Source organism: Pan troglodytes, chromosome 2, assembly GCF_028858775.2.
Source record: "Pan troglodytes isolate AG18354 chromosome 2, NHGRI_mPanTro3-v2.0_pri, whole genome shotgun sequence".
Classification (NCBI taxonomy): domain Eukaryota; kingdom Metazoa; phylum Chordata; class Mammalia; order Primates; family Hominidae; genus Pan; species Pan troglodytes.
In genome coordinates, this window is record NC_086015.1 from 139,204,963 (window position 1) to 139,224,034 (window position 19,072).

Below are 19,072 nucleotides of genomic sequence, written 5' to 3' on the forward strand. Positions count from 1 at the left end.
CGGAATAATCCATTAAGCTGTACATTGGTTTTATATGGCTGTCTATATTTGTGTTTTATTTAACAGTAACAGTTAACAATAACAGTTAAAAATAAATATCACTTCTTTCAAAATTCACACAACTTCTTGGGCTGAGTGAAATGTGGCGCAGGTGCAGGACTGTGGGAAGACAGGAGTGCCAGGGAATGTCTGGCCAGCAGCGCGCTGCCCTCAAGGGGCCTCCTTGAAGGCCCCTTGAAGAGGGCAACACAACTAATGACGATAACAATAACAACGATGACAATATTGACGATGACAATAACAGTAATAAATCCGAGCAAGAGACTCGAATCTGTCAAACAGCAGCGACCACCACGAATCCCATCCCCGCGGCGCCGCCATACAGGAGACTGCCCTCGCCGAGGCCACAGCGGCTCTCGCGGCGCCCCTGGAGGCCCCCTTCCTGCCTTGGCCAGAGGGGCGGGGCGGAGGCTGGGGGCGGGGCCGGACAGTGGGCGGGGCCTGGCGCGCGGGCGGGGCTCCGGGCGGGCCGGCCGCCGAGGGTGGGGCCGAGGAGGAGGAGGAGGAGGAGGAGGAGGTAGGGGCCTGCGGGTGGCTGGGCGGGGCGCGCTCGGGCCTCCGCTCTTCACGCGCCGCATTCGTAGCCCGAGAGTCCGCGCCGCGGGGAGGCTTGGAGGCGATAGCTGCCCGCGAGCTGAGCCGCCGGAGGAGGAGCCGCGGGCAACGAGGTAGGCAAAGGAACACTGGCCGCACGGCCTGGAGCCTTCAGCTCCCTCGTCCCGGCCCGAGGGGGTGGCGAGGCTCGGAGCGGCGCGCGGAGGCTGGGGCGGGTGGGGCCGGGACCTGGGGGCGGGGACCGGCCTGGCCAGAGGGGCCACACGGAGCTGATTGGGCTGTGGAAGTCGGAATTCCAGGCGGTGCGGTGCGGTGCGTTCCCTCGGCGCGGCCGGCCGGTCCTGGGACGCGGCAGCCAGGGAGGTGTGGAAATTGCCTGCCCCAGGGGCGCCCGCGGAGGAGGGTAGGCGGGGGCGGCCTGGGCCCTCCCACTTTTCAGGGCTCCTGGGCCAGTTCGCCCGCACAGCCCTCGGGAACTTGTTAACAGGAAAGCCTGGCAGAGAAACAAATGCCAGCGTTTTGGAAGAACTGAGAGTCACGTCGTTAGGCGCTGAGGCTTTCTTTTCCTTCCCCGCCCCCTGCCCAACCTCGGCCCGACTTGGCCAAAGAAGGATGTGTCACCAGCTCCGGGCCGCGGACGGGATTCCCGGCCCACCAGGAGCCGGGGTACCTGAAACAAAGGTAAACGGAGGCCGGGCGGCCCCTGGCCCTGCACCGCGGCCGCGCTGGAGCGCTTCGGTGGGTCTCTCCCGCGCCGACCTGGCCGCCGCCGCCGCGGAGGGGCGTTCTCCTGGGGGACCTCTCGATGGAAACCAGCTGGCCGGGCTTGGAGTTGATGTTGCATCCGAACTCTGTTGTGCTCCCGTTATTCCCAGTCCTCCCACTCTGGTAAAGCTTAAGGAAATTTTATCCAGTCTTGGTGGTCAGCAAATGTAGGGGAAGACAAATTATTGTTTGTAAATTATAAGGTATTTTCTAATTAGGAAATGGCCTGAAAACATTAAATTCTTAACACGTAAGCAAAAAAAGAGTAATTCCTTCCAACATCTGAGGAAGTATTCCTCCTCAAATCTTCATTTATGTACAAAACATCCCCCACACCTTTGGTGCCAGGCGTTTTTCTTTGTTCTTCCTTAGTCTCAGGCCTTAGTTTCTTGTAAACAGAACCCAGCGCCTAGACCCTAAGAATTGCCATACTAGGTCAGAGCGTGGGCGTCCAGTTCAGTAGGCAGGCGGCTTGTGTTGTAGTAAAACTGTTGTTGTTTTTTTCTTGGTGGTATGTTAAAAATTATCTCAGTTTCTTTCAGTAGTCCATGAAAGCCTTTTAAAAATTTTCTAAGCCACTGCTAATTTACACACACAATTTATTTACATTTATTGCGTCCAAATGGCCCTTTTATCACCTCTGGCAGAAGAACTTAATGGCATGAGATACTTGTGGAAAAAAACTTAGATCTTTTATACAACCTAGGAGCTCAGAAATCTAGGAGATTTCTAGGAGAACGGGGAAACAGATCAAAAAGGTTTTTAAAAAACAAAGCTTTGGGAAAGTGTTACTGGGGCCATTCTGGCTGTTGAGTTCAAAAATAGCTTTATCCACTGACAACCTGAACATTGAGCAGTTAAAGATTTATTTGTACTCATAAGTATTTGCATATTTTAAAATGTAGCTTAACATTCTGGAGAGTGAAGGGCCTATCTGACTTTATCTTGGGCTGAATTAATTTGGCCTTAATGTTCAGCTGAAACCAGCTACTCTGAGAGAATGGAAGTTTTGTTTCAGCGAGAAAGGAAAAAAGGAAATGAATAATTTTGGAGTATAGGGTACTTGGGGGCACCTGTTCAAATCATAACTTTGCTTTTAAACTCTTCAGAGACTCCTCCTTGCTCCTGACAAACATAGTCCCCACTGATCTGGCCCCTGTTACCTTTCAAACACACAGCTGAAGCTTTACCTCTGCCCTGAAGCTTGGCTTGACACCCCCCATCCCCCAAAAAGAAAACAGATATTTAAAAATCACCACCCTCAGAAGTGCAATTGACAGCTCTTTTGAGTGTTATCGTCCTCTGAGTCAGAGTTTCTCATTTGTAGTTCTGTTGACATTTTAGGCCAGGTAATTTCTAGTTGTGGAGGGCTATCATGTGCAACGTAGGATGTTTAGCAGCATTTCTAACCTATACTGAGGAATAGATACCAGTAGCACTCCACACACACAGTTGTGAACATCAAAAATGCTTACAGACATCGCAAATGTCCCCCAGGAGGACCAAAATCACTCTTAGTTAAGAACCACTGTTGTGAGCAGACTGCTGCCTTAACACTAGTGACGCAGCATTGTCCTCATTTGCTTAGGTGTTTACTATACTAAGCTTGAGGGCGGGAACAGTTATTTATTTAACAGATTTCTGAAGGCCTGTTTTGCCAACTGGACACTAGATTAGGTGTGGAAATAGATTAGTAAAAACAACTTTGCATGCCTGGACCTTATAGTCTAAGGAGGGTGACAGATGTATACATGCATAAATATACATTTATCTCATTACGATTGTGTTAATTTCTGGGAGAAGTACAGGCAGCTCTGAGTGCATAAAACAGATGTCCTGATGTAGTTTGGAAACTGGGGAAAGTTTCCATGGGGAAGTGACCTTTGAGGTGGACGGTGAAGGATTAACAGGAGTTACTAGGTGAAGCTCACGGGAACAATATTCCAGGCAGAAGAAACAGATGTGAATACCTTGAGGAAGAAAGGAACAGGGCCGCTTTTGGGAACCCAGAAGCCAGGAACACGGAGAGTGATGACACAAAATGAAGCTAGGAAAATAGGCAAAGGCTGTCCACTAAGCAGTGGTTCTCAGTCCAACACTCTCATCAGAACCACCAGAACTTGAGACCGACGCCTGGGCCCTCCTCCAAGCCTATTAAATCAGAGCATTTTTGGTGGGTTCTGCTCCCTCCCCCAGCCACCATTTTCCCTGTCTTCCAAAGGAATAACCACTGATACTAGTTTTGTATATCATTGTAGACATTTTTTGTGGGCATTCAAGGAAATGCATATCTTTCCTCTTACTGTTCTACACAAATGGTAGCATACTGTACACTCTGTTTTCTTAACAATGTCTTGGGAATCTTTCCACTTCAGTATATAGTTTCCTTATTTTTTTGAATGACTGTACAGTATTTCACTGTATGGATATACCATAGATTATTTAACCATTCCCCTACTGACAGACATTTAGATTGTTTCCAGTAATTTACCGTAAACAGTGCTACGAATATGCTGTTTCATATGTGAATAAATATATTTATAGGGTAAATTCCTAGAAATGGAATTGTTGGGTGAAATAAACACACAAACACATATATTTACATAAGTATATATTTATGTAATGCGTGTATATGTGTATATATTTGTAATTATTTGTGATTATAAAATATTCTGGTCATATTAGAATGCTTTGGAAGGAAACAAGATTGAGTGTGGGAGACAGCTGCCCCTAATTAAGGTTACTGTGGATAACATAGGAGAGAAAAGGTGGTGGCTGAGAGAAAAGAATGGTCGTATTGGAGATGGAGAGAAGTACATATATTCATGAGATATATTTAGGAGGCGTAATTGATAGGATTTGGTCGTCGATATGGTACAAGGGTTGAGAAGGAGAAATGAGATCCTAAGATGACTCCCAGGGTTCTAGCTTGCCCAACCAGTGAATGGTGGTGGTGTTACCTGAAATAAAGAACATTTAAGGATAAATAGTTTTGAGATGAGTTTAAATCACAGTTTACATTGGGACTGCTGAGATTTTCAAGTGAGAGGTCACATAAGCATTTGACAATTCTAATTCAGAGCCAAGAGCAGAGGGCTAAACTGGAGGCACAAATTTTTAGGCGTAAATTAAAGGCTGTGGACGAAATTATCTAGGGCAGTGGTTGCAAAGCAGTAGCCTACAGCTGAATCTGACTCACAGATGTTTTGCCCATACAGTGGTTTTGTTATTGTTTAATTTTGAATTAGTTGCCAATATTTTAAAATCTGAAGATTTCTCATGAAAAATCCAGATTTGGGGTTTCTCTTTAAAAATGAGAAAATGTAGCACTACTGAGTTGGTTTTCCAATATGGCAGCAATAATTGGAGCTAAGTCACAGATGATCGCAGCTCTTCTATTTCACTACAGAGCCCACCACTCCCTAAAATTATGCCTGGCCCACTTTGCTCATTTATTTCTCTGACTGTAGGCTTTTGAGCATGTGATCCCTGGTCTGGGAAGAGAGCATAGAACAGTGTTCTCCTCTTGGTTGCACATTGGAATCACTGAATGGTTAAAAAATGCTAATGCTGTGGTCCACCTAAGAAATTTCTTTTTCTGTTTACTTGATCTGATTTGCTGCCTTGGACGAATCTGAGGTGATTCCACTTAGCTGTGGAAGTTGAGAACCACTGACAGAGATTAAGAAAAAAGGGCTCAGGCCCAGCATTTTGAAGTTTAGTAGAGGAGGATAGCCCAGGAAGAGAATGAGAAGTGGCCACAGAGGTACAGTGGAATGACACCTTGCTCAGAATTAAAGTGTGCAAACTTAACTGAATGCGCTCTACCATGTTTTTTATTAAATGAGAGAGAGCAAAGTTTTATTTACTTGTATACAGGTGTGCGATATTTAACGGGCCATTTAAAGGATTTTCAAGAGTAATTTAAACAATATTTGGTTTTTGTCTTAGCTGTTTCCTTCACAATCTAATTCTAGTTTAAGATGCATCATAAAAGGTGAGAGAAGAATGTTTCAAATAGAGAGGTGTCATCAAGTAAAGATGTGGACCAAAAATGATCTGTTGAATTTAGCAAGATGGAGTCTTTGACCTCAGCAAGAACCATTTTAGATTGGAAGAGGCAGAAACCAAAATGAAGTGGGTAAAAAGTAAGGAAATGGGAGTGGCAAGTGTTGGAAATTCCTTTGAGAAGCTTGCCCAAAAAGAGGAAGTGGTGAGGGAGGATGAGGTGTCTTACATGCCTACAATGTAGGTGTTAGTCTGTTGGTTACTCAAACATTTCTCCTAACTTTTTAGGGATGTAGGTCAATGGTGTCTGATTACCCCTCTCCCACATTCTTAGGGGTCTTGTTTTGGAGACTACTTTTTACCGAGAAGAAATTTTGCCAGGACTCTTGAAGGGGCTGACTCAGATGTTGGTGATTAGGCCACAAGTTTCTTTCTCAACTGGAAAGCTGTAGAGCTCCTAAAGGCCAGTGGTGATCTGGGCTCCAGTGACCCTGACATCATCCTCCCATTGAGCTGATGAACAAAGACTATATTGTTGGTATGCTGAAAATGGAATACTTGGCTATGTTAGGGAATGTGTATCTAACTGTGAGATTCCCAGGAATAGTTTTTGCAGCTGTATTTTTTCCAATTAGCTTGATATTATAGCTTAATTTTCCAGTTGCATGCATGTAAAAACTCTCATACTTTGAAGTATTTATCATTGATGGTACCTGAGGGATATGGATGTAAGTTGGAGATGTAGGGCCCTCATTGAGCTCAGAAAGAAGAAAGCACTGAGCAAACTGGTTTCCAAAAAGTTGTGTGAAGGCTTCTACCTCGAAGACTTGGTGTTAGAGTGACTATTTAGGATGGGTTGTAATGCAGATGGTCACAACCAGTTTGTCTTTTATCCATTTCTGCCACATTGGCAACCTTAACCTGGCAGAGAGGCTTTTAAGATCAATTTTGTGCTTCATATTTCTAAGAGTTGTAGCCTGCCAACAGAACAGAAAATATAAGGGGTGGAAAATGCCAAGAATTATTGGTTAAGAATGGTTTTGATTAATTGAAGGCATAAACCTCATTGCTATACTCTTGAAAACAGGAATATCATCTTGTGAGGGACCAGACTTCATAGCTGTCATTGGTTTATCAGTTAGGTGGATGATGGTTAACTTCTGTATAAAGGATGACTTTGTGACATGAAAGCAGACCTTGGTCCAAGATGGTTTGTAATGGGAGTCCATTATAAGAAAATATTTTATTTAGAAACTTGTATATGCTTGGACAGCTGTGGGAATTCCATCATCACAAATATGGTTAGGTGCTATGCCTGGATGGCAGTATATAGAGGCAAAAGTCCATTACCAAGGTGGTCCAGAGCTCCTTTGGTTTGTGGAGGAAACAGGATAGCTGAGTGGGGAGAGGACTTGGAGTCAGTTCCTGAGTATAGTTCCTGGATTTGTCAAGGGTGAACTGTGTGATTTTTTTTTAATTGAGGTAAAATTAACCATTTTAAAGTGTACAAATCAGTTACTTCAATATGTACATTCACAATGTTGTGCAGCCATCACCGCTATCTAATTCTGGAACATTTTCATCACCCCAAAAGGAAACCCTGTACCCATTAAGCAGTCACTCGCCATTCCCCTTTACCCCTACCGTCTGGCACCCACCAATTTGCTTTCTGTCTATATGGATTTGCCTGTTCTGAAGATTTCATATAAATGGAATCATACAATATGTAACTTTTTGTGCCTGGCTTCTTTCATTCAGCACAATGTATACGAGGTTCACTCAGGTTGTAGCATGTATCAGTACTTCATTCTTTCTTTGGCTGAATAATACTCCATTGTATGGATATACTACGTTTTGTTTATCAGTTGACATTTAGATTGTTTACACCTTTTGGCTCTTATAAATAGTATTGCTAAGAGCATTCTTTTACAAGTTTTTGTTTAAATACCTGTTTTCAATTCTTTTGTGCATGTATCTAGGAATAGAATTGCTGGATTATGCAGTAATTCTATGTTTAAAAAGTTTTTGAGGAACTCCCAGACTGTTTTCCACAGATGCTGCACACTTTTACATTTTTTCCAGCAATTTTTGAGAATTCTAGTTTCTCCACCTCCTCGCCAACACTTGTTGTTTTCTGGTTATAGCCATCCTAGTGGGTGTGAAGTGGTGCCTCATTGTGGTTTTTATTTGTATTTCCCTAATGACTACTGACGTTGAGCATCTTTTCATGTGTTGGCCATTTGTGTATCTTTGGAGAAATGTCTGTTCAAGTCTTTTATCAGTTTTTTAATTGGATTGTCTTTTGGTTGTTGAGTTTAAGAGTTCTTTACATATGTAAATATGGATACAAATCAGGTTTATGATTTGCAAATATTTCCTGTCTTACTGTGTGCTGTTTTTTCACTTTCTTGTTAGTGTTCTTTGCACAGAAGTTTTTAATTCGTGTGAAGTTGAATTTGTTTTTTCTTTGATTGTGTATGCTTTTGGCATTATATCTGACAATCTATCACCAAATCCAACGTCCTGCCAGTTTACTCCTGTGTTTTCTTCTGGGAATATATAGTTTTAGTTCTTAACATTTAGCTATTTGGTGGATTTTGAGTTAATTATTGTATGTGAGGTAAGGATTCAACTTCATTCTTTTGCATGTGAATATCCAGTTATCCCAGCATAATTTGTTGAAAGACCTGTGTGATTTATGCAAGTCTGAGATTCTTATTTGTAAAATGAAAGTGATAAAAACACTTGCCTCACAAAGTTGTTGTAAGATTAAATAGGAGAGGATATATGTATTACCACTTTGAAAAGTATATATCATTAAACAAATACTCATGATTATTATTGGCATGCCACATAGAGCTTTCATTTGATCAAGGCCGCATAGATTGATGTCCTTCAGGGACCACCACACATCTTCCCTCTTAGTGCATAGTGAATCACGACGTGACTAAAGGACTGTGATCCATGTTGTACCCCTACGTCCAAAGTCACAGGGCCCCAGATGCAAGAGGTAGTTGGAGAGATTGCCGCTATCCAGAATTGAAAGTATATTTTCTTGTAGGGCATGTGTTTGTTGAATTCTGTTGCTATTCCTCATATTGAGGAATGTCTATTCTAGGTGTTTAAAGGCCCTAAAGAGTTTTCAGGCATAGTAGGAAATTAAAAGGCAGTTTCTTCTTATTGGACCAAGAATCCTCATGTTTCACTCTATCAGCTTTTAAACTTCCAGAACTAAGACTGTTTAAATGGCTAGTGATCTCACTTAGTTCAGTCAGCAAATACTTACTAATTTATCACTATGTGCCAGGCGCTGTTCTAGATACCGGAGATATAGTGCCTTTTAATATAAGACCAAACTCTCTTGACTTTGCATTCCCCTCTCAATTTGTTTTCTACAGTTATCTAACTCACTGACTCCAGTTCCTTTTCCACCAGTCTCTCTTGAGTCCACAATAATCAGGCCCCTTCCCCCACTGAAGCACTCTTGTCAAGCTCACCACTGACCTTCATGTTGCTAGCTCTAGTGAATCAGTTCTCAGTCTTCCTCTTACTTGACCTTTCAGCAGCATTTTACACAGTTGATTATTCCTCTTTCTTTGAAACGCGTCCTTCATTTAGCTTTGCTGCATTCTCTACATTTCCCTCTCACCTTATTGGAGGTTTAGTCTTTTTGCTAGTTCCTCATGGTCTTCCTGACGCCTAAAAGTTGGAGCATTGCAAGGCTCATTAATACTCCATTCTTCCTTATTGACTCTTATTTCCTTGGCATTTCAGTCAGTCTCATGACTTTAAATACCATCTATACACCAACAACTACATGCTGACTACCAAATGTATATCTCCAAGTTAGGAAGGAAATAACTTGCAGTAACATCTTTTCCTTGCTTATGTCCTTCTCTGACGGCCTATTCCCAACTCAGCAGCTGGAGGAATCTTGTTAAAAAAGTAAGTTATCCACTCAGAGGCTTTACACTTTCCTACAAGGCCCCTACATAATCTGAACTCCTCTTTGTCTTTCTGACCTCATCTGTTACTGCTCTTCCCTGTGCTTGCTTTGTCCCAGTCAAAAAGGGGACTTTTTTCTTCTTCCAACAAGCCAGTTATGTTCCTTCCACAGGACCTTTGTTTCTCCTAGTAAAGCTTCCTCCCTCGTTCTCTGTCTCCCTTCCCTTTCAAACTCTGCTTCTCAGCACTTTGGGGTAAAAGGGAGGGGTATCCTCCCACCCCAACCCCCTAGACTGAGCACTAAGGCTATCCCCTTCCTCTTGTTTGTTTATTCATCTTACACTTTCATTTGAACAGAGTTCCTCCAGTTGAAAAAGCAGCTTGAAAACTGCTTCTCTGTGAGATTAGAAATAAAAAGCAGAGATTAGTGGTTGTGAATGGAAATGTCATTAAGGGCTTAGGAATCCTAGCAAGGGCCACTTATCCCTTCCATTTTGTAGATCGTAGGCATATTTCCTATTTTACAGTCTTGGGGATTGGGCCCCAGAATACTGCTATTGTGAGTACTGATGTGCTCCTACCAATGCCAAGTCTTCCATCAAGCACTGTGGCCCAGCTGTTAGCATTTTGTCTTCTCTCAACATGATACATCTTGGCAATCTTGGTATTCTTCTAGTAGAAGGTTGAGACCCCTTTCCCATGGTGGGCCCTCAATGAGTGGAGGCTCACTGGGTGCTGGCAGCAGTATTGAGATCCAAGTATTAAAGGCAATTGAGGGTTCTGTGTAATGAAGAGTGTGTTGATTCTACTGAGAAATGCCCCAGGCCTTAAAAGGGCAAACAGGCCACATCTAGTGACAGTCTATCTAGATAGCAAGTTTAGACACTTCATCAGGGGCAGTGTTTCTCAGCCTTTGTCTGCAAACCTGCAGGCCTTTATGTGGGCCCTCTGGTGGGTTCATGTTATTAAAATCTGGAATGATGTCTGTTCTGATTTGTTGTTTTAGAAGAAAAGGTATTATTTCTAAGAATTTTAGCCAAACAAGTATTATATAAATACAGTCTCTTTGCTTTCCTTTTCCTAGATGAGCTGATTTCCTAGATAATAAACAAGTAGATAAATTAATATAATTTCAGATGGTAGTAATAGTGCTATGAAGAAAATAAAGTGGAGGGCTTTTCCCCTGATGCTGAACACTTGGGTTGTTTCCAATTTTTCCTTGTTTTAAACATTACTGCAATGAACATCCTGGTACTTGGGCAAATGTGTGAATGTTTATATTGCATAGATTCTGAAAGGTGGAATTGCTGAGTCATATAATCATATAGCTAAAATTTTAATTAAAAACTGCCAAATTGGTCCCCAAGTTATCTGTACTAATATTACATATATAAGATATATGATATATAATCTAATTAAAAGCACTGATAATATTGAATACGTTCTCTTTGTAAGAGTAATTAACATACTGTTAGGCTAAAAATCTTCATACCCTCACCAATTTGTGAATTTTTGCCTCTCTTAAAAGTTGTACAAAATGGTATCTCCTTGTTTTAATTTTTATTTCCTTGGGGCTGAATATCTTCTCTAAAGTTTTTGATTATTTGTATTTATTTTTCTGTCTGTTGGGTTGCATAGCAGAGACTGCTGGTTACATCCTGTGATCCATTCTTCTTTCTTCTTTAGTAATAGGAACCCCAGCTTTTACCCAGGTCCATTGTTGCCCATGTAGAACACTTGACCTTCTTGGAGCTAAGTATAACTATGTAACTTTCAGCTAGTGATATATAAGCAGCAAAGGTTAAATGTGACTCTCTGAAGTCTCCTTAAAGGGAGAAAGCACTCCTTTCTTCATCCCTTCATGTGTCTTATATGTTGGAACACAGATGTAATGACTGGAGCACTAGTGGCCATCATAAACCATCAGGACCGTCATGGTAGGTCAGTGAGCCAAAAAGGCTGGCTCTCTTGAGCATTTGGCAGAGTTGCTGCACTAAGAGGGAAGACTTTCTTTAGCATGAGAAGGAAATTTAACTTGTATTTTGTTTAAGCACTCATTGCATTTTTCTAGAATACACAACATAACAGGTGCTTGCCTTTTCTTGTTTATTTAGGTTGTAGATAAATAAACTTAAATAAATAAACTCTAGGTAAATAAACTCTACATGCTCATCCTTTATTATAAAAATGGCATATTTCCTCCAATCTGTTGGAGTCCTCTCCCTTTGTGGTATCTTTTGTTAAATAGTAGTTTTTAATTTTGATGGCAAATTTCCCTATCTTTGCCTTATATGGCGTTTGATTTTACTTAACTTTTTTAATACTTCTTTTCTGCCCCAAAGATACACATAAAATCTTACTTTTTAATACTATTTTTAAAATTTAGATTTTTAAGTTCATCTGGAATTTATTTTTGTGAATAGTGTGAGGGAAGAATCTTGTTCAGTTGGCCATTCATTTAGAATAATAATTTTAATAGGTGGCATGTCAAATTATCAATTACTAAATTCTCATATGTGCATAAGTTGGTTTTAGGACTCTGTTTGGTCCCATTGATCTTTGTTTCTACACCATTAATACATTTCAAATTGCAGTAGTTTTATAATATTTTTTCTTGGTAAGGCAAGGTCCTCGTCCATTCTATTTAAAAAATTAAATATATTTAAAATTAAATATTAAATAGCTATAGTAGAATATTTGTAAAACGTATATATAAGGTGTAAAGCATAGCACTACAATGAACACTTGTTACCACTCAATGTAAGGAAAAAACATTACCATTCCCTTTGTCCTCCCACTCCAAAGTTGTCTTGACTCTTCTGGCACATTTTCTAATTGATGTGAAATTTTAGAATTAGATTATAAATTGCTCTTAGAATCAATTTATATCATTGACATTAATAATAGTTCTGTGTCAATAAAATATTTAAATATTTTTCCACTTAAAGATAACAGTTTGAGTGGTGTGATGCAAACATACAGTCATTAGAAGATATTGCTTGAATGTGGTCATGATCTCTAATCATTGTTTATTGTCTGCTTTGGTGGTTTTTAAACATTACACTGTTTTTAATTGTTTTTAGTTGCATTTGTGGTTTAATTTGTACTCATAATGGACTGTTGGTTAAAGATGGAGCATGTGTGCAACACGTGTCAAAATATAAGTTAAAGAGCATAAAAAATATAATTGTGCTAAATTATTTTAAGATGCTCTTTATTAAATACATAAGTTGCATTCATCTGATCAGCATTCTTTTTTTTTTTTTTTTTTTTGAGATAAGAGTCTCACTGTGTTGCCCAGGCTGGAGTACAGTGGTGCAATCTCAGCTCACTGCGACCTCCGCTTCCCGGGCTCAAGCGATTCTCCAGCCTCGGTCTCCCGAGTAGCTGTGACTATAGGTGTGAGCCACCACTGCCCGGCTAATATTTGTGTTTTTGTAGAGACAGGGTTTCACCATGTTGCCCAGGCTGGTCTTGAACTCCTAAGCTAAAAGCTATCCGCCTGCCTCAGCCTCCCAAAGTGCCGGGATTACAGGTGTGAGCCACCACACCTGGCTGATCAGCATTCTTATAAAACATCAAGATATATCTAATATTTTTAAAACTGTATGATTAAAGGAAGCCAGGTGAAGGGTGTTTCTGTACTATCTTTGCAACTTTTCTAGAAATGTAGAGTTATTTCAAAATAAAAAGTTTAAAAAAATCATTATAAAGTTAGAAACATCAGCCAGGCATGCCTTATATTTAAAGTTACACATTTATTTACATATGCATGTAATTGGCATTTATTATTTCCTATTCTTAAGCCTGTTCTAGAGAAAATAATTTCAGGTTGGTTCACCAAATACAAATAGTAAGGTAAAGGTACTCTGTTGAATCTCATGAAAGATAGCATAGGCCTAATCAAATTAAGAGGCTTTAATTTCTAAAATGAATTGTCAATTGAAAGACCCAATGTGGTATTAAATAATTAGGAAGTGGTTTTCTTGAAAAATAATTCATTTTCACCTTTGTATGCGATTGGTGTTGTGGACAACTGGATTTTTTTTTTTTTTTGTAATTGTACCCTTTAGATAGTTAAAATTCTAAAAAAGAAAGGTTTAAACACTTGAAAATGTGAAGAAGAAAAAATATGGGTGATTCTATCCAGTTTGGCTTTTCATTTATTGGTAATAAAAATCTACAATGTGTTACAAAGAAATTCTCTCAAAGAGCAGTGTGAAACCATTTCTTCTACCTTGACATTTAAAAACTAAACCCCCAAATTATCAAAATAAGCAGCTGATCTTTATAAGCTCGAAAATGTAAGTATCAGGTTATAGATGCAGTTTGTTATTTTGGATGCTATAATACAAATTAATTTTTAATCTACATTTCAATATACATTTGGTGCTAAGTCCATCTTCTCATCAACCTGTGATTTTCTTTACATGACAAAATAGTTCATCTACTCTGAATGGAAGTTAAAATTTTTCCTCAAATATTATCAGTATTAAAGATTATGCCACAGAAACTTTATAATACAATCTTTAATGATATGCTGATTTAAGATAAAATATTTTTACTTGAAATTGCTTTATCATATGTCATAAAATTTTTGTAAATGATTTTAAAAATTTCTAAGGAAGTTTGCAGTATTACTTTTAAAATATTTATTTGGCCAGGCGTGGTGGCTCATGCTTGTAATCCCAGCACTTTGGGAGGCTGAGGCAGGTGGATCACCTGAGGTCAGGAGTTCAAGACCAGCCTGGCCAACATGGTGAAACCCCGTCTCTACTAAAAATACAAAAATTAGCCGGGTGTGATGGCACACACCTGCAATCCCAGCTACTCAGGAGGCTGAGGTAGGAGAATCACTTGAACTCAGGAGGCGGAGGTTGCGGTGAGCCGAGACTGCGCCACTGCTCTCCAGTGACAGAAGGAGACTCCATCTCAAAAAAAAAAAAAAAAAAAGATTTATTTGTCAAATAAAAGGTTGAGAAACATTGATCTGCATTAAAGGCCTGACCACTGAAATTGTACTGATTGGTGTCCGATTGGATCTGGATTCAGATTGGCCAGCCTGGAAAAGACATACCGTCATCAGAGTGTGGGAACACGACGTGTCATATGATGGGTCCCTTTAACTGAAGTACACAGCGTTGCTGCTCATTTTAAAAGGGTAACAAGTTTCCCCTCTCAATCCATGTTGTTGCTTTGGTTGTAAAAGTGGGCACATGGGCACATGTATTGCTCATCCTGCCATCATTATAATAAAAGATCAGAATGTCCAAAACATACTGGGCAGACAAAAAAAAATATGGTAAGTATCCATTACATATGATAAGGGTTTTTTGGCTACAGATTAAATGAAGAGAGACACCAAGAGAGGGAAGGAGGCAGAGTATTATGATAGCAAGAGCTGAAAGAAAAATAGATGATCAGTGAAGATGTATATTTGCATGTTGTAGAAATTGATTGGTTTTAAGGAATAAACATCCATTTAAGTAAATCCACTGTAAGTAAAATATTGTTTATAGTTAAAATACTCAGGGAACACGTTAGTTCATTCCAATTTTAGTAAGTACAGCCGCCATCATGGAAAATGAACATGCTTCTCTTTCTGTATTATGTCTGCTCTGTTTTCTTAACACCAGTGTCTCCTGCCATGTTGCTCATCATGAATGCCCTGAAAGAGTGGCCTCAGGCACAAAATGATAGGACCTTTGAGACTCAGAGCTCTCAGCTAATTGACAGCATTTCAGTGTTTCAATTCAAAGTCCCCAGGACAGAAAATATAATTGGTCTACCTTGAGTTAGTGTCCCAACCAAATTTTCCAGAGATTGGAAAGCATGTGACACATAGTTTCCCCATCTTGCCTGTGAACAAGGCAGGTCTCTAAGAAGTGGGTATAAGTCAAGAGGAAATGAATGAAATATCTTTCTCAGTACATAAGACAGAAGACTTGTTTGAAAAGGAGTTAATTGCTGCCCCAAGCCTTGGGGGATTAAAAAAAGGAGCATAAAATGTTCCAAAAAAAAAAAAAACTTGGTAAGTGTATAATAGAAAAGGAAGGTTAAGTTAGTTTATAACATGAACTACTTTTGCACTGGGCAGCTTTATTGCCCCAATAAAATCTATAGATGATTCCCACCCAACAGGAACGAGGGACTTTAGGAGGTGAGATGAAGTAGATGACTGGAACTTTAAGTATATAACCAAAAATTTCCATAAGGTGTATAGACTCCTATACATTGGTATAGACCGTCTTGGCCAAAATCTGTTTCCCTTAAGAGCCAGTTGCCATCATGATAAAGCCTGTTTAGGCTGATGCCTAATCAACCTGGTGATTTCCATGAAGTTCCACTCAGTTCAGCTAGCTTGGTAACCACTGATGTTCAAGTGTCTTAATTTTCCCACACCCACGTAGTGGAGTTTGGTTTGTCTTGAGCTGTTCTTGCATAGCACAGATGAGTGGTAGCGGGGCATTTACAAGGAGGAGCACCACCAGGTGTAGGTGTACTGAATGACAGTGGTAACATCAGAAGCTCTTAATGGTTTCCAGTCATCAGTACATGTATGTCACTTTACCTAAAGGAGCAAGGCCTGGTTGACAGAATGTTCTAAGATGTTTGGATAACCAGATGCCTATGCAGGAATGTGTTCTCTGGGGATTCGGACATAAGCTCTTTAAGTTTGGTGATCATGGTGATGTGGGTCCACCTTACTGGTGAGCCAGACAAGTATTCAGTAATTAGACTTTTGTAAAGTAACTTGCTTAGCTGTAGTAGATTCATAATTGAGCATCTTGTTGGCGGTGTTTCTCGGTTTGTATGTTGGGGAGTTGTGCTGGGTCTTGGAGCTGTAGCGGATTGTGTTCTCTACTTTGCCTCTCTGTATTAGAGGATTTGGGATGGGGGCCAGGGGTGCTGGTCTTAGGTTCAAAGCAAATGCTATATTTTTTCATCAGTTAAAATGCCAAATGAAGCTGAACAACTCTCAGAAATGGTCAGTAAGGCCACTTTATCCTAGATGGAGCCAGTTAGCCCTTCCTTAAAACTGATTACAAAAAGTGACCTTTTTTTCTAGTCCAGGTCTTGGCCAAGGAAACAGAAGTGGTGGTATATTAGCAATTTGCCTTCCTCCTTTCTTCCTTCTCTTCCTTCATTGAGTACTTATATATACTAGGCACTGTTTTAGTGTTAGGATGCAGTGGTGACCACAGCAAACAAAATCCTTGCCTTTGGAGTGTACATTCTATTGCAGGGATAAAGACAGTAAACGTGTAAACAGTAAATAAAGCCAAGAACTCATAAGTTTTATGAAGACATTAAACTACATAATAGGGCAGAGAGTAATGAGAAGGGGCCAGGGTCAAGGGAGAGGAAGAGGCCATTTGAAGAAAGGAAGGCCAAGGGAGAATAGTACAAGATGAGGTCAGGGAGGTGGTTAGCAGACTGAGCTATTAAAGGCCATGGGAGAGGAGTTTAGACTTTGTTCAAAAGGCATTTAAACAGGAAAGCAATTCACTCTGATTTGTATTACTCTGGTAGTGCTGCTTGCAGAATGACTGGAGTTTGGAGAGGCAAGAGTGGAAGCAGGGAGACCAGTTAGAAGTCCATGACAGTACTTCAGGTGAGAGAAGATGATGGTTAGGATCGTGATTCTAACAGTGGAAATTAAAAGTGGTCAAAATTAAGAGATATTTTTGAGATAGGGTTGACAGGTCTTACTGAATGAGTTTATATCCTGGGTCTGGGCTGCACATGTGGCAGTTGGCCATTCCACTTTTATGAACTTGCAAACAAGTTCATAGCAAGACACCTGTAAAAAGTTCTGTTTCACAATAATGTACTCCAGTTGTGCATCTACTGGGTCATCGGGTTCTTTGTCTATATAATGGGTAATTAATAACAAACTCTTGTTGGGCCTCATCTGCAAAATACAGGGATTCCTGCAGTCCCACATGTAGGATGTCCGCTGAATGAAGAACTTTGGAAGTGTCTCAGGTTCTCATTATACCCTTCAGGGCACTTGAGGCTGAATGGCGGTCAAAGGTTGGTGAAGCAGGGTGGGTTGCTGTCCTGACCCTAGAGTTGGACCTGTCAGCTCAGCCTCACATACCACATATATGACCAGGAAATAAAAAACAAATAATGAACAACCTTGCTGGCTCTCTTACAGCAGATGACTCTATTTATTCTCAACCCTCCTACTCTCAAATTCCTGACTCTGTGGTCAACCTCTGTACCCCTTCTGGTCTTTTGGTTTGGACTCCCCTTTGGATTCTTGAAGTTGAACCTTGCTCTCAGTTCTGCTTTCCCATCTGATCTCAGTATCATCTTCCCCAACTCCAGCCACCCCTGCCTGCAACACATGCATACACACACACCTTTCATAATATTGAATGAAAAATTTCCTGCCGAAATTATGGCCACAGAACCCCACTAGAGGTGGTAATTCAGGCTTGTGTCCTATGGGTGATTTTGCTTAGTTAGGTGGTACTATTGAGCCCACAGGATCATAACTTTTTGCCTGCATTTGTCTTATAGACAGATGAGTACTTCATGCACTCTTCCAATTGGCAAGCTTAGTGCAAAAATGAACTAATAACGTTAGATGTGATAAGTTTTTATAGTCTTGCTTGGTTAAATAGAGGGCATCAGTGGGGTCAAGAAATAGGATTCCAAAGCCATATCCAGGGCAGGAGCTAAGCAATGGGTTCTGTCAAGGGACACGTGAGGACTGTGAAGGCTCAGCTCAAAGTAATCTGCATTTTCTTCTTACAGATATTTCCACTGGGCTTTTGCCCCATTTCTCTACCCAAGTTTAGTTTTGGGGTGTGCTTCACAGAATCTGACCATTTATCCATTAAGAAAATATTATTGAATTTATATTTTATGCTGTGCACTGGCTATGTGGTGGGGATATGAGGATGAGTAAATTGTGATGGCTTTCTGACTCATCTGCGTCTGCTTCCCTGATTCATCACACTGCCACCTGAATCCCATCATCCCCCTTCCTGAAAAACTATAACAGTGTTATAAATGCTTAATACTAAAAAGACAAGACTTTGCAAATAAGTGGAAATTATTTCAAAATGTTTCTTCTTTTCAGTGCATTTTTGCTTTTCTATTTATATGTTTCCTCTAAATCAAATCCTACGTTTTACTCTTCTGTTAAGTTTCTTTAAATTGCTTTGTCTTGCCCTGATATTTGTGTTCTTCCACATTTAGAGCCTTCTGCATCTTCTATTTGCCTCTTGTTGATTTAATCTCACAGGTCATTTTTTAAGTCAGGCTTTATGCTTAGCCTTATGGCATGTTTTGTATGTAATTCTATTTCTGGATATGATGCCATTTGTGAACATGCTTTTAATTATGTCCTAGTCAGTTATATTATTGAACAAGCTCATTGTTTTAAGTATACTTACAAAGTTTGACAACAAACTTATAGCCTGAAGTTCAGAGAGAGGTAGCACTTAACATTCATTGGTTTTTAAGAGTCACCTGTAAATTTTACTCCATTAACTTTATCTGTTATGACTTTTTTATAGCTACTTTATGTGTCACAGTTTATTAGTTTTCAAACTTTTTGAAAAACAAAATTGGAGTTTAACAGAAATCCACCTTTTTGTTCATCCTATCCAGGTTACTATAACAACTTCAGTGTTGTATAGATTTTCCCTCCCTCCTTCCCCTTCTAACTACCCTTCCTTTCCCTTCCTTCTCTTTCCTTCTTTTATTTCCTAATTTGAGA

The 19,072-nt window shown here is 40.3% G+C and overlaps 1 protein-coding gene across 4 annotated transcripts in view; it reads left to right on the forward strand.

Moving 5' to 3' along the window:
• The first annotated feature begins 639 nt into the window (after nt 1-639).
• Nucleotides 640-19,072, forward strand: part of PPP2R3A (protein phosphatase 2 regulatory subunit B''alpha) — a 181,998-nt gene continuing 163,565 nt past the window's right edge. Inside the window, exon 1 of one of the 4 annotated variants that reach the window (XM_003310043.5) lies at nt 640-728. The gene's annotated coding sequence lies outside the window, so the exon portion shown is untranslated. Of the gene's footprint in view, nt 729-870; nt 1,504-19,072 lie in introns of those variants that run through there. The other 3 variants (XM_001153482.6, XM_054682260.2, XM_054682261.2) reach the window with 3 other exon arrangements.